Raw genomic sequence first — 12,691 nt, 5'->3', positions numbered from 1 at the left:
ACCTCCGCCGTTCACTCGATCAGCGCTCGGGACCGCCAGTGCTCAGCTGCTCCTCTGTTCGCTCCCTGCCCAATGTCCGAACACGAACATCCCCGTAGGTAGGGGTTCCACCTCTATGTTATGTATAGAGAAAGCCGGCCTAGCCAAAATATGACATCACTGTGTATATAACTGCGAGTGCGAAGCGCATGCGAATCTAGTGTTATCTCTAGCAGCCCACACCTGGGCATCCGGGGTGAGAAAGCCTGACTAGATTCTATTGTCCTCACACTAACTCTGAACTAAAAGTTATAAATAATTTTCATAGTTGATATGTACACAGGCTTCGGGACCAGAGAGCATAACTAGATTCAAAATGTTGGTTCTCCCTCTTAACTACATATCTATATTATTTGGGCAAATGAATCTAACTCTACCTCAGTTTCCTTATTATCTGTAAAAATTGAGATAATAGTAGTACCTACCTTTAGGCTGTTTTGGGAAGTTGAATTTTTAAACATTAAAAAAATACGTTAAACATTGTATTTTATGAGTGTGTTTTATCATTATTATTAAATCATCCTGTAAAGCAGTAACCTAGACTTAAGTACAACTTCTAGTTTGTCTGAAGTGTTGCTAAGATCATTCAATGCATTATAATCATTAAGGCTCTTCCATATTTAAAAAAAATCTTCAGGCAAATTATCATACTTTTGTCTCTCAACCAACAGAACAGATTCTATGTGTCATAAATTCTTCACAATTTAATCCTTCTATTCCTAAACTAGGTTAGTTTTTCCCTTATAAATCATCATTTTGGGCATTTTTGTTTCTTTCTGGTCTTTTTTTAAATCAAAAGTTTTCATAAAAAATAAAAAATAAAGCAAAACAAAAACTATGGTTATAATTATGCTTTATTTACTAAGTTTTATATTTTTTCTATTTAATATATATGTTATTAAAAAAAACCTCTCATCAATCTAATTTTTAATGATCGCAACATTCCATTGTAAGACTACCTTAAGCCATTCCTCCTCTGTAAGCTATTTATGATGTTCCCAATTTTATACTGTTACAAGTAATGCTGTAATGAGCATTTAAACATTTTTAAAAGTTTTCAAAATGATATTTTATTATCTTTACTCAACAGTTTATTGTAACTTGATGTTATGAAGACCAGTTTAGTAGAGGGAAACCTTGGGGCAGGGGGCTGAAAATACACTATACCTTTGCAAGAACAGTTGTTTAAGGGATCACAATTTCATTAATTTAGCTTAAAACATAGACTGTGGGGTTCTCTTTTATATTTGCTATGTAAATTGTAATATTGTTCTGCTTTGATATTGCTAGTTTTAAAAGATACTATTCACATGAGAAGTTATGGTTAAGATCATTGATTTTGAAGTCAGACAGACATGGATTCGAAATCCCTCCTCTATCACCAACTAGCTGTATGACTTATGGTAACTCATTAAGCATTTCTAAGCCTCAGTTTGTCATTTGTAATAAGAATCATAGCATCTACCTCACAGAACTGTTGTAAAGATAAATAATATCCTATGTGTCAAATTCTTAAAATAGTGTCTAGCACACAGTAAATACACAATAGTACCTTGTCATTGTAACCATTTTCAATGTTCATTTAGGTGGTTTAAAAGATATACACATATTTATGTGTGGCTCATGTATAAATTATTAGTTTAATCTACAGATTATGATGGCACAGGTGCATATTTGTGAACTGATAAATCATAGTTAGCTTCTAATATACTGTTCATTCTAAAAAGCTAATTGTCAAAATACAGAGATAGGAAAGTATAATGTCTCTCATTAGAGTTATAAAAGAGGATTTAAATAAACTTTTTAAGTTAAATAATAGTTTTGAAGAAATCATGAACATAAATTTTACTGCTTATATCACATACCATTGAAACAGTTTCTCTTGAGACAAAATAAGAAATTTTTGACTTGGTCTTTTTCACATGATTAATAGGTCAATTATATTTAAAAGCATGTTGTCTAGGTGAACTAGGAGTAATTTATAAGCTAGAGTAACATTCTTCCTTCTAGACTTTTTTTTTTTGCTTAGAGGTATGTGATAATATAAAAACTAGCATAAAAGAACAATACACGAGTCACCATTATGTACATTTTATTAATCAAGGCAATGGCAGTTCATCTTTTCACTATTTTTAAGAGACCTACACTGCATTTTGCTGTTTCTTAACAATCAAGTACGTGATTTTAGACCATCCATCATTATTTGTAGGTAGCCTAGAAGTTGTGTAATATGCTGTTTCAGGAATTAAAAAAATTAAACCAAGTCCTGATTTGGTAAAATAAAATATATTTTTCAATTGTACTTCTTACATGACACTAGGTATAGCAGATAAAACACTTACATGAATTAAAAATGGAAGGATGGGGGTCATTTCAAAACTTTTTATCTGCCAAGTATGACGCTAACATCTAAGAAGAGGATAGAAAATTCTTTTGTAGCCAAAGCAATTTACAGAAAACATTTCCATTAATTCTAAATTTTAACTCCTAGTGATAACTATTATAATACTAAATAAGTATAAAGGCTGACAATAAAGTCACACTAGTGGCAAATAAAGTACCCAACTACCATAACAGAATATTAAACTGCGTGATGAGATTTTTATTTAAAGACTTTTCCTAATTTTATAGTTTAGATGGCTCATTTTAAAAATCCTCAACCCCAGATTAAGTGAATCAAGCAATAACTAATCCACATAGAATTTTCAGTTGAATAAACATCAAATACACTTCACTTAGAATCAAGATCCTCTGTCAGTTTGTTCAAACGAAGTGGAATGGCAGATAGCAGCAAATGACAAATATCTTAGACTCAACCAACGGTTTGCTTATTGACCAAATTCAGAAAATGATGAATAAAATCCCTTTCCACTTCATCTAATCCTCCCTGCTTCAGGGAGGTTTCCTCCTTACTGGAGGCCCCATATATTCCTTGACCATCACAGACAGTAATAATCCCTATACCTTACTCTTGATTCTCTGGAGATGTGTATTTAGGCCATAACTATTCAAATTATCCAACTTCAAACTGATGAGGCCTGTAAATCCTTTATCAATCTCCCATCACTCTCCCAACAGTGATGATTTCTAACCTTTACCTAGCTCCTCAAACTTCCAGCTCTTCACCACTAATCAAATCATACTTAAAAGCAAATAATCCTGCTTCCTTCCACAGCAGGTTCTGAAGATAACAGCATTAAGTGTAAATTCTTTTACAGAACCTTATTTTCATTTCTACTCATCAGTAAGCCCACATTTATCTTTACAGACTTCCCTTCAATCTTACAGAAAAATGTTGCTTTCCTCATGACTACTAAAGCTAACAACTCTACATAGGACTCATTCCTTCACATCCAGACAGAGCCTCATAAAAGATTACTCTTTTTCACTCTTTCTGGCATTTTAAATCTCTTAATCTCATAGAATCTAAAACATTTCTTTTTTGACCTATGAAATCTCATCTATTTTGCCAACAAATGCCATCCTCCAATTTAACGTCCTTCCTTTTCCCCTCCTTGTCAGTGTAGTAAAATGGTTCTTCTGGCATTAATAACGTTCAGCTGATCACACTGTTTTGTTTCTTGTAGTTTTCTTTAGTCGTCTTTCCTTGGTGGGCATCTGGCACTATTGGTCACAAACTCCTTGACAGACTCTCCTAATACACTTTCCTATTTCGTTTACTCTTCAGATTCTTCTCTGCCCTCCCCTACTTTTCTCACCTTCACATACAATCTTCACTCACTCATCTTTCATCTTGCCTTATGATGCACTGCTAGTTCCCAAACATCTAAGCACGTCTTTAGGAAAGCTCAAGCTCTACTGCCAAGTGAATCCTCTGATTAAATCAAGCTACACTTCCTTAAAAGTTTTATTGCACTTACTTATTGTTTTGTAATATATAATGGTTTCCTATCTTTATCTTTTTTTTAACCTAGATTTAAAGTGTTTTAGTAAAAAGCATTTTTCTTTTATTATTCCGTATTTCTCAAAATACAAGAAAACAATTTTGAACCTGGAGTAGTCAAATATTCTAAGCTATATAATTAGTTTAGACAAGAAACAAAAGACATTCAAAACAAAAATATTTATATTACTTATAAAACATTTCTAATTATTGCTATTTTAACTAAAGTCAAACAATCCTTGGGGTATTTTTTTCTACCAATTTCCATATTTTTTTCACATATTGAAGAGGGCAGGGCAGATTTACCCATTTTATTTCCTTTAAAATTTCAACCATTTTAGCCCTGGCTGGTGTGGCTCAGTGGATTGAGCACCAGTCTGTGAACTGGAAGTCGCAGGTTTGATTGCCGGTCAGGGTACATGCCAGGGTTGTGGGCCAGGTCCCCAGTTGGAAGGCAACCAATTGATCTCACTCTCTTTCTCCTTCCTTTCCCCTCTCTCTAAAAATAAATAAATAAGATCTTTTAAAAGTAAAATAAAATTTCAACCATTTTAGTCTTAAAATGGCTTATATGTACCTACCACGTCTAAAAATATCTTACATATACAGTATAACAATCTAATAAAAGCATAGTAACATAAACAAAACAATGTATACTAAAGAAGCTAGTAATACATTGGTGACAGAGCTAAGCCATGCTGTTGTCTTGGTATTATTAAATCATATTTCTCAGGTTACTATTTCCCCTAATATATGCAGCTCAAGAAAGAAGTGAAAGGTAAAGAATTCTTACAAACTGAATCAATGGGCTATGCCCAATCATTTTATATGTGTAGTAATTCCGGAATAAAGCTCACAAAACCTTATGCTAGCTAGGTATTATCATTTCCATTTTAAAAATTAGACACAGAGAGATTAAATTACTTACCTAGAATGACTATAATTACTAAAAGAACTAAAGCACAAACCAAACACTAAATTTAAAATCTGTGTTCTTTCTACTACACTATGCTTCCTATTTTATACTGGAATGTAAATAAACAAGTCATGGCACTACCTAGACTTAGTTTTCACAAATGCAACATTTAAGAGTGGATGTAAACACATTAATTTTCTCTTGTTAAAGGTTAACGATAACTCAATATTTCAATGGTAGATTGAATAATGATTTCTAAGCTGTGTAAATGAGCTATATTATTTCAAGGAATTAAGTATCCAACAATGCAAAGTATAAAAGTACCAAATAATCTAAATGTCCATAAATCAGCCTACACAGAAAGTGAATCCAGTTACCTAAATATGCACTGGGTCAAGACTTTAATCAGCATAGTTTATGTGTTACATATCAAGTGGGAAGTCAGAAACACCCCCAACCCCCGCAATCTATGCATATTACAACCAAACCCCACCAAACTGGAAATAAATGGAGATCAGATATTAGGAAGTCCAGAGAGAAAATAATTGGATCCCCAATATCTACTTTCTTCAATTATTTCGGGACAGCCAAATGCCCAGGAAAAACCTACAATTCCCAGCTTTACTTGAATGTAGAGGTAGCCAATATAAACACAAGTCACTGGCTATGGTTCTCAAAAAAATTCTTTACAAGATTCTTACTCAGTTTGAAGGCACACCCTTTCTGCCATTTTCCCCAATTTCTTCCATATTCTGTCTTCCTGAAAGGACATTTTGATAGAACTCTAGAAACAATTTTGTGAGCATGAGGCCATCTTCAGGATGAAAGCCATGCACTAAGGAGGTGGAGAAGAAAAATAAAAGATGTCTGGGTTCACTGCCATATCCTGAAACTGCCATACCTGCTCTGGAGTATCATGCCTGGACTTTATAATATAGAGAAAAAATAAACCCCTACCTTCTTTTAGTCCATTGTTATACTAGGTGTCTTGTACCAGCAACCCAATGCAATTTATAATTGCAAGAAGCAGAACAAATCATTTCAATAGTCTTGGAGAGGGAACAAAGAATATCTCAAGTAGCATTACCCAAATCAGTGCTCCTATTACGAGAGATGTTAAAAGATGTACTATGAATTCTACAGTCACATTGTGAAATAAATGAAAAATAATATATACGATATTATCTTGAAGATTCACAAGATATATTGACATATTACAGGTTCTAAAGTGTGCACAGAATCTCTTGAGAAATGTGCCACAAATATTTTCTAAACAATTTTAGGTTACGCTACACAACACTTACTCCCAGAGGCATAGCAACCTAAGATTCACAAACATTACATAACTGTGTTTATGAAACTGTGAACATGTACGTTTAAATACATACTAGTATTTATAAGTCTGAGAGTATTACCACCTTTCAGAATATAGACTTTGGGAAGATACTTATCCATGTCCTCAGACATAATATTATGAAAAACATTTCTGGGACTGTCCTTTCTAATTTTGTTTACAGCCATATTTTAAAAAATCACTCCTTTTGCCCTGACTGGTATGGCTCAGTGTTTTGGGCATCATCCTGCAAAACCAAAGGTCGCTGGTTTGATTCCCGGTCAGGGCACATACCTGGGTTGTGGGCCAAGTCCACAGTAGGGGGCACGTAAGAGGCAAGCAATCAATGTTTCTCTCCCTCTCTTTCTCCCTCCCTTCCCCTCTCTCTAAAAATAAATTTAAAAAAATTTTTAAATCACTCCTTTTACTTTATAATCACTTTTCATTTTAATTCAGATTATACTCTTTAACACTCACCTTTCAAAAACATAAAGAAATACATTACTTAATTGACTCAAACCCACTCAAAAGAACAGATATGCCACTATAAAATATTCAAAACAACATGCCATATGCTCTAAAAGTAACTCCAAAACAGAAGATGTACTGTTCTTAAAATGAGTAATTTGAAGAGGACATTTATTTTCACAAGTTCCATGAAATGTGTGAAAATCAGGCACACTTTACATATACCAAGGAGCCCAACTAATGAGTATAAGAAACATGTAGCCCAAAGAACAAAGTAGGGCCATAACTTTGAAACAAAAAACCACATTTATATATCACCTTTACTCAGTGTTTTTAAAAAAACTGTTATAAATCAAAGATATACCAAAAATAATTACAGCTAATATTTATTAAATACTTGGTAAGCACCAGGTACTACTCTAAGTGCTTTACATGTATTAACTCATTTGATCCTTACAACCATTTCATAAAAGAAGCCTGGTTATTATCCTCATTTTGCAGACTGAAAAACTAAAGCACAGTGAGCTTAAGAAACTTGCATAAAGCCAGAAAGTTGGTACATCCGAGTCAGAAATCAAAATGCAGGCAGCCTGGTTCCAGAGTCTATGCTCTAAATACCATGCTATTCGTTCTCTCTAAATCAAACAGGAGTGGTCAACACAGCACAAATGGCTGTGTCTAAAAACAATTCCTACATATTCAGATAGTTACCCAGGTGTAAATTTTACAAGGCGAGTTTACATGTTACTTAATTTTCTATTCACAGCTGTTCTGTGTTAATATATCCTGTCAACAGATCAATTTACTTGGCATGAACTCAGATGATTAAAGCTATGTGGCCACAGACTATTCCATTTATCTGCTGTCTCGGAAATCTGTCCTCTCTGTGAATCACCAGTGTCTAGTAAAGTGCCTAGAAGAAAACAGGAATTCACTGCATATTTACAGAACACAGAACAATTAGAAAGGGAGCTGGGCATCAGAATGTGGATAGATCAGTCCAGATTCATTACTGTTACTAAAAAAGTCAACTAATCGGTTTGGCTCACCATAAGTTGATTTGTTAGTATTCCTGTAGGCAGAGGAACAATATTATCCATTTTTCAATCAAATCTTAGTATCTCAATACAATCTTAAAATCCCTTTGTAGTTAGAAATCTTGATGTACTAACATAAACATTGAGAAAGATTCAGATGAAATTTCTAAAAACAGCTCAGTTTGGTCTTCAGTTACACAATGAGTATGATATACTATGTGACCACATTAAAATATTTTCTTTTATTTAAAAGTTGAAGGAAGCCCTGGCCAGGTAGCTCAGTTGGTTAGAGCATCGTCATGATACATCAAGGTTGTGGGTTCATCCCTGGTCAAGGCACATACAGAAATCAACCAATAGACACACTCTCCCCTTGCCCAGGGCCACGCCCACATCTTTCTTCCCTCTCAGGTTACATCTTCTACACTCTAAGAATTTGCATGAAATTTACAACCAAGGGAGCAATAGACAGCAGCAGCTTGTCCAGGGATTACCCTCTGAACCTGTCTCCAAGGCAGCCCCACTTAGCTCATTTCTTTCCTATAACATTCCTAGAGAGTCAAAGCAGTCCTACCTAGGCTCTCTCCTGTTGCTTCTTCTGCCTAAGCCCTTCCTTATTTCTCTATCCCAGCTTTAATAAATGTATTCTCAAAATCACCTGGGCTTGTGAAATCTTTCCTGCACAAAGTCATGAACCCATAGACTGACGGTCTGCCCAAGGCAGACCCACTTTGAGCCCAGTTCCTGTAAAACTTAGGGGGGAAATAAAAAAGAAAGACTCAACCAATGAATGCCTAAATAAGTAGAACAACATATCTCTCCCCCTCTCCCTCTCTCTAAAATCAATTTTTAAAAAATTTAAAAATAATTTAAAAATAAATAAGAAAATAAAATTAAAAAATAAATAAAAGTTGAAGGAAATCCCCATTAACTTTTTTTTGAAACATTTTATTTTATTTTTAGAGAGGGGGGAAGGGAGGGAGAAAGAGAAAGAGAGAAACATCAATGTGTGGTTGCCTCTCACGCCCCCCCCCCCCCCACACAACTGGGGACATGGCCCACAACCCAGGCATGTACCCTGACTGATGAGAATCGAACCAATGACCCTTTGGTTCACAGGCTGGTGCTCAATATACTAAGCCACATCAGCCAGGGTTAACTTTTAATAATAGAGAATAATATAGTCTAGATTTTAAATTGTAAGTATTAAGAATTATATAACTATAAACATTGGAGGATATGTTGACTTAAATTGTAACTAAAGTAACAGTATTGCAGGGTACTATATCCTAATTGTCACTCATTTCCATACACCTCAAAGCAGTGCTAGAATTTCAAAGTTCTGATTGAACTTAACCTAATGGTATATATTTACAATAACAGTTCTATGTAGCTTTGGTTTGATAATTGAATATTCCTGAACTAGTTTTCATTATATATATATATATATATATATATGTAAAATTATTATTATTATTATTATTTTAATTACTAGGTTTTTGTTTTGTTTCAACAAAACAGCTAGTCCAGATTTCAAGTGCAGCTATAAGGATACATTTTACCTTTGGTAAATTTTCACAGAGCACATAGAAAATTGAGATGTGTTACATCTGAATCACTGTCTCAAGCTCATTCCTTTAAGTATAGAAGCTAGCATCGGAATAAAAGTACAACAGATTATGTAAACAATGAACTTAATCAACATTATGTTCAAATAATTCCATGAAATTATATCTCAGCACAAATCAAGAATATGAAAAACAATGAAAAATAAACGACTCATTCAGAACCTTACAATAGGGGAAATTCCTGCTCCAAAATACAAATTATGTCTTTTTACTTCAAAAACTGAATTACATTATATTCTCCAAAAGAGATGTCTGACTACAATAAAACCTAAACCAATTAGTCATTCCTTAATAGTTTAAATGTCTATTTTTTAAATTATACTTCTCTAGAAAAAGTGCTTAAGTAACACTTAAGCAGTGCTAAGAGAAACAGATTTTTTCCTAAAGAGTTCCCTTACTAAAAAAAAATTCCCAGGTTATATCTTTCTCCCCAAAAACCACTAACTTTGAATATTTTTACCATATTTTCTGGTTATATAATCATTCTAACCTTAATTTAAGTTATTCGACAAGAATGTTCCTTTTTTTTTTAGATTTTATTTCTTTATTTTTAGAGAGAGGGAAAGAGAGGAAGAAAGAGAGGGAGAGAAACATGGATGTGCCAGAGAAACACGGATGTGCGAGAGAAACATGGAGCATTGCCTCTCACAGGCCCCCAAGGAGGGACCCGGCAGCAACTCAGACTCGTGCCCTCACTGGGAATCGAACGGGGGACCTTTAGATTCGCAGGCCCTTTCAGGTCACACCAGCCAGGGATATTTATATTTATATTTTTATTTTTAATTGTATTTTTTTCTTCACCATTTACCCCCCTTAAATTCCCCTCTCCCACACAATTGGGCATCGTTTAAAACAAAAAACAAAAAACCCCACAATGTTCTGGATGCAAATTTGTCTTATGGGAGTAGGTAAAAGAGCATTATGTGTACTTAAAATGAAAGGTGCCATCTACCAATAAGGAAAAAAGCTAAAGAAAGAATACTTTTAACTGAAAATAATGATTCCATTTCTAATCAGAGCACACTAAATCAATAGAGAAAACTTTTTTTTTTTACACATGTTAAGTTGTTGCAGATGAGATGACCTATGCCGAACAGGTTCTGCTAAACTGTGCATCATTAGTTAACAAGTGGCAAATACCATTAATATTCATGACATATTGCTAGTTTCCAACCATCTCGAACTGTTCAGAAACCTCATTTTTGTTGAAGGGGATGCTTTCCCATATGGGAAAGAATAATGTCTCTTGTGCATCTGCATGTTCATGTTAAAACTAGTAAGATGATTTTGTTTAAAAAATTCAATCATCATAACTAAGAGTTTTGATTTGTAAAGAGAAAGAAAAAAAAAAGACTCTTTACCAGATAGAAAAACCTTGAATCAAATTCCATCACTTGAGTTAAATGATGACTTTATCTATTTCCAGACCAGAAACTGTTATAATACACAAGGACAATTTTAAGCCATTGGTCAGATTCAGAGCATTCTGATATAAATAATAAACAAAAAGACACTAAAGTTTCTCCTCTCAAAGTTTAGATAGGAAAATCTTACACCTAGGTGCAACATACTGAGGAAAGAGGTCATGTAAACATCAAAAATGTTGTGTTTCCCTCACTTAAAAAACAACTATGAAAAATATAAATTTTTTTAGTTAATTATAAATCTGAAGGAAATGACTACATATGTTCCATTTCAGATGAGAAATTGGAATACAAAATTTAATACCTATTGGTAATACAGAATTTTCTGCGATATCCAATACAGTAGCTACAAGTGGCTATTGAGCATCTAAAATATAGCTAGTGGGCCCTGGCTGGTGTGGCTCAGTGGATTGAGTGCTGGCCTGAGAACCCAAAGGTTGTTGATTTAATTCCTAGTCAGGGAATTGCATGGATTGTGGGCCAGGTCCCCAGTTGGGGGTGTGTGAGAGGCAACCAATCAATGTATCTCTGTTTCTCTCTCTTTCTCCCTTCCTTCCCTTCTCTCTAAAAATAAATAAATAAAATATTTAAAATGAAATAAAACAGGGCTAGTGGGAATAAGGAACATGTTATCTCATTAATTTAAATTTAGCCAGTTGTGACTAGGACTACTACCTTGGGCAGTCTAAGAAACTGGAGGAAAATATTTGTATTTAAATTCTGATTTAAATGGTAAAAAGTCCAGTAGGTGGGGATAAACATAGATGCTTCTGAAATATGTTTATTTAAAAAAAAATACTTTTGACACATAGAAGAAAGAGCTATAACTCAACATATAAATGTCATTGCATTTGTGGGAATTAAGTTTTCTACACTGACCTTCTAGAGAGTACTAGAATATTGGTTCACGAGTTGGCTCCATGTTTAATTTCTTAGGGAGCTTCCAAAAATATGGACACATGGATCTCACTTTCCCCTCTCCCCCATGCCAAAAATTCTGGTTTAATTGGTCTGGGTTGAGTCCTGGGCATGAAGATTTTTCAAAGCTACTCAGGTGATTCTAACATGCAGCCACTCAACTAGATACAAAATAGGAAACTGTTTATTAGGCAAAGATACAGTATGCAGCAGAAGACATTTCTTTGCTTGTAGATAATACTCATTTCTTACAGTGAGCATGAAACTTTAACTTAGGCCATTTAAAGTCCTATATTAACTCAGTCATGAAAAGCTATCTTTTGAAAATCCAGTTCCTGAGTTGTTCAACTGTCTTAATTTTCAAATTAAAAGAGGAAGTTTCTCAGAGAAAAACTGGGGAATCCAGAGCAATGGACCCTCACCTTTCCTCATCAGCACTAATCCTTTCCTGAGACTCAACATCTTTTCTCCTTTTTCAGGTCCCTACCTTGTAATGTGACATTAACTTAAATGAGACACACTTGGTTATAGCAGAAGCCAGATAGAAAACCTACAAGGTACTAACTATCCTAATAAATACCATAAAGTACAAACCAAAATAAGATGTGGACAGGAATAACTCCTAAATGCACTGACTTGGAGTATGGTAGTATTTCTTTTCAATTTCAAATACAGTAATTACAATGTAATTATACCACAACAAATATTTTGTAGTTTATTTAAAAATTAAAAACTGTAAAAATTGCAGAAGAAGCAGTGGCAGCTTACCAGCAATAGTCCTTTCCTCCACTGTGTTTGGAGCTGGGCAATAAGATGAGTTGGAAAAATATATACTCAATAGCTATAGGAGAAGCAACAATGCTCTCCCGTCCCATCCTTAACCCATTGAAAAATGAAACAAAACAAGGATTCAACCTGTTTTTCTTAATAAAGAACACATAAATTATATTCACTTAAAGACTGAAACCTATCATCTACCCGAAAACAAATGATTAGGCAATTCTCATATTCACTTCCTGGATTT

The sequence above is a fragment of the Furipterus horrens genome, unplaced genomic scaffold (assembly GCF_987537825.1).
Source record: "Furipterus horrens unplaced genomic scaffold, mFurHor1.1.pri manual_scaffold_2, whole genome shotgun sequence".
Classification (NCBI taxonomy): domain Eukaryota; kingdom Metazoa; phylum Chordata; class Mammalia; order Chiroptera; family Furipteridae; genus Furipterus; species Furipterus horrens.
The sequence above is the reverse complement of the archived record's forward strand: the minus strand, read 5'-3'. Positions refer to the sequence as shown.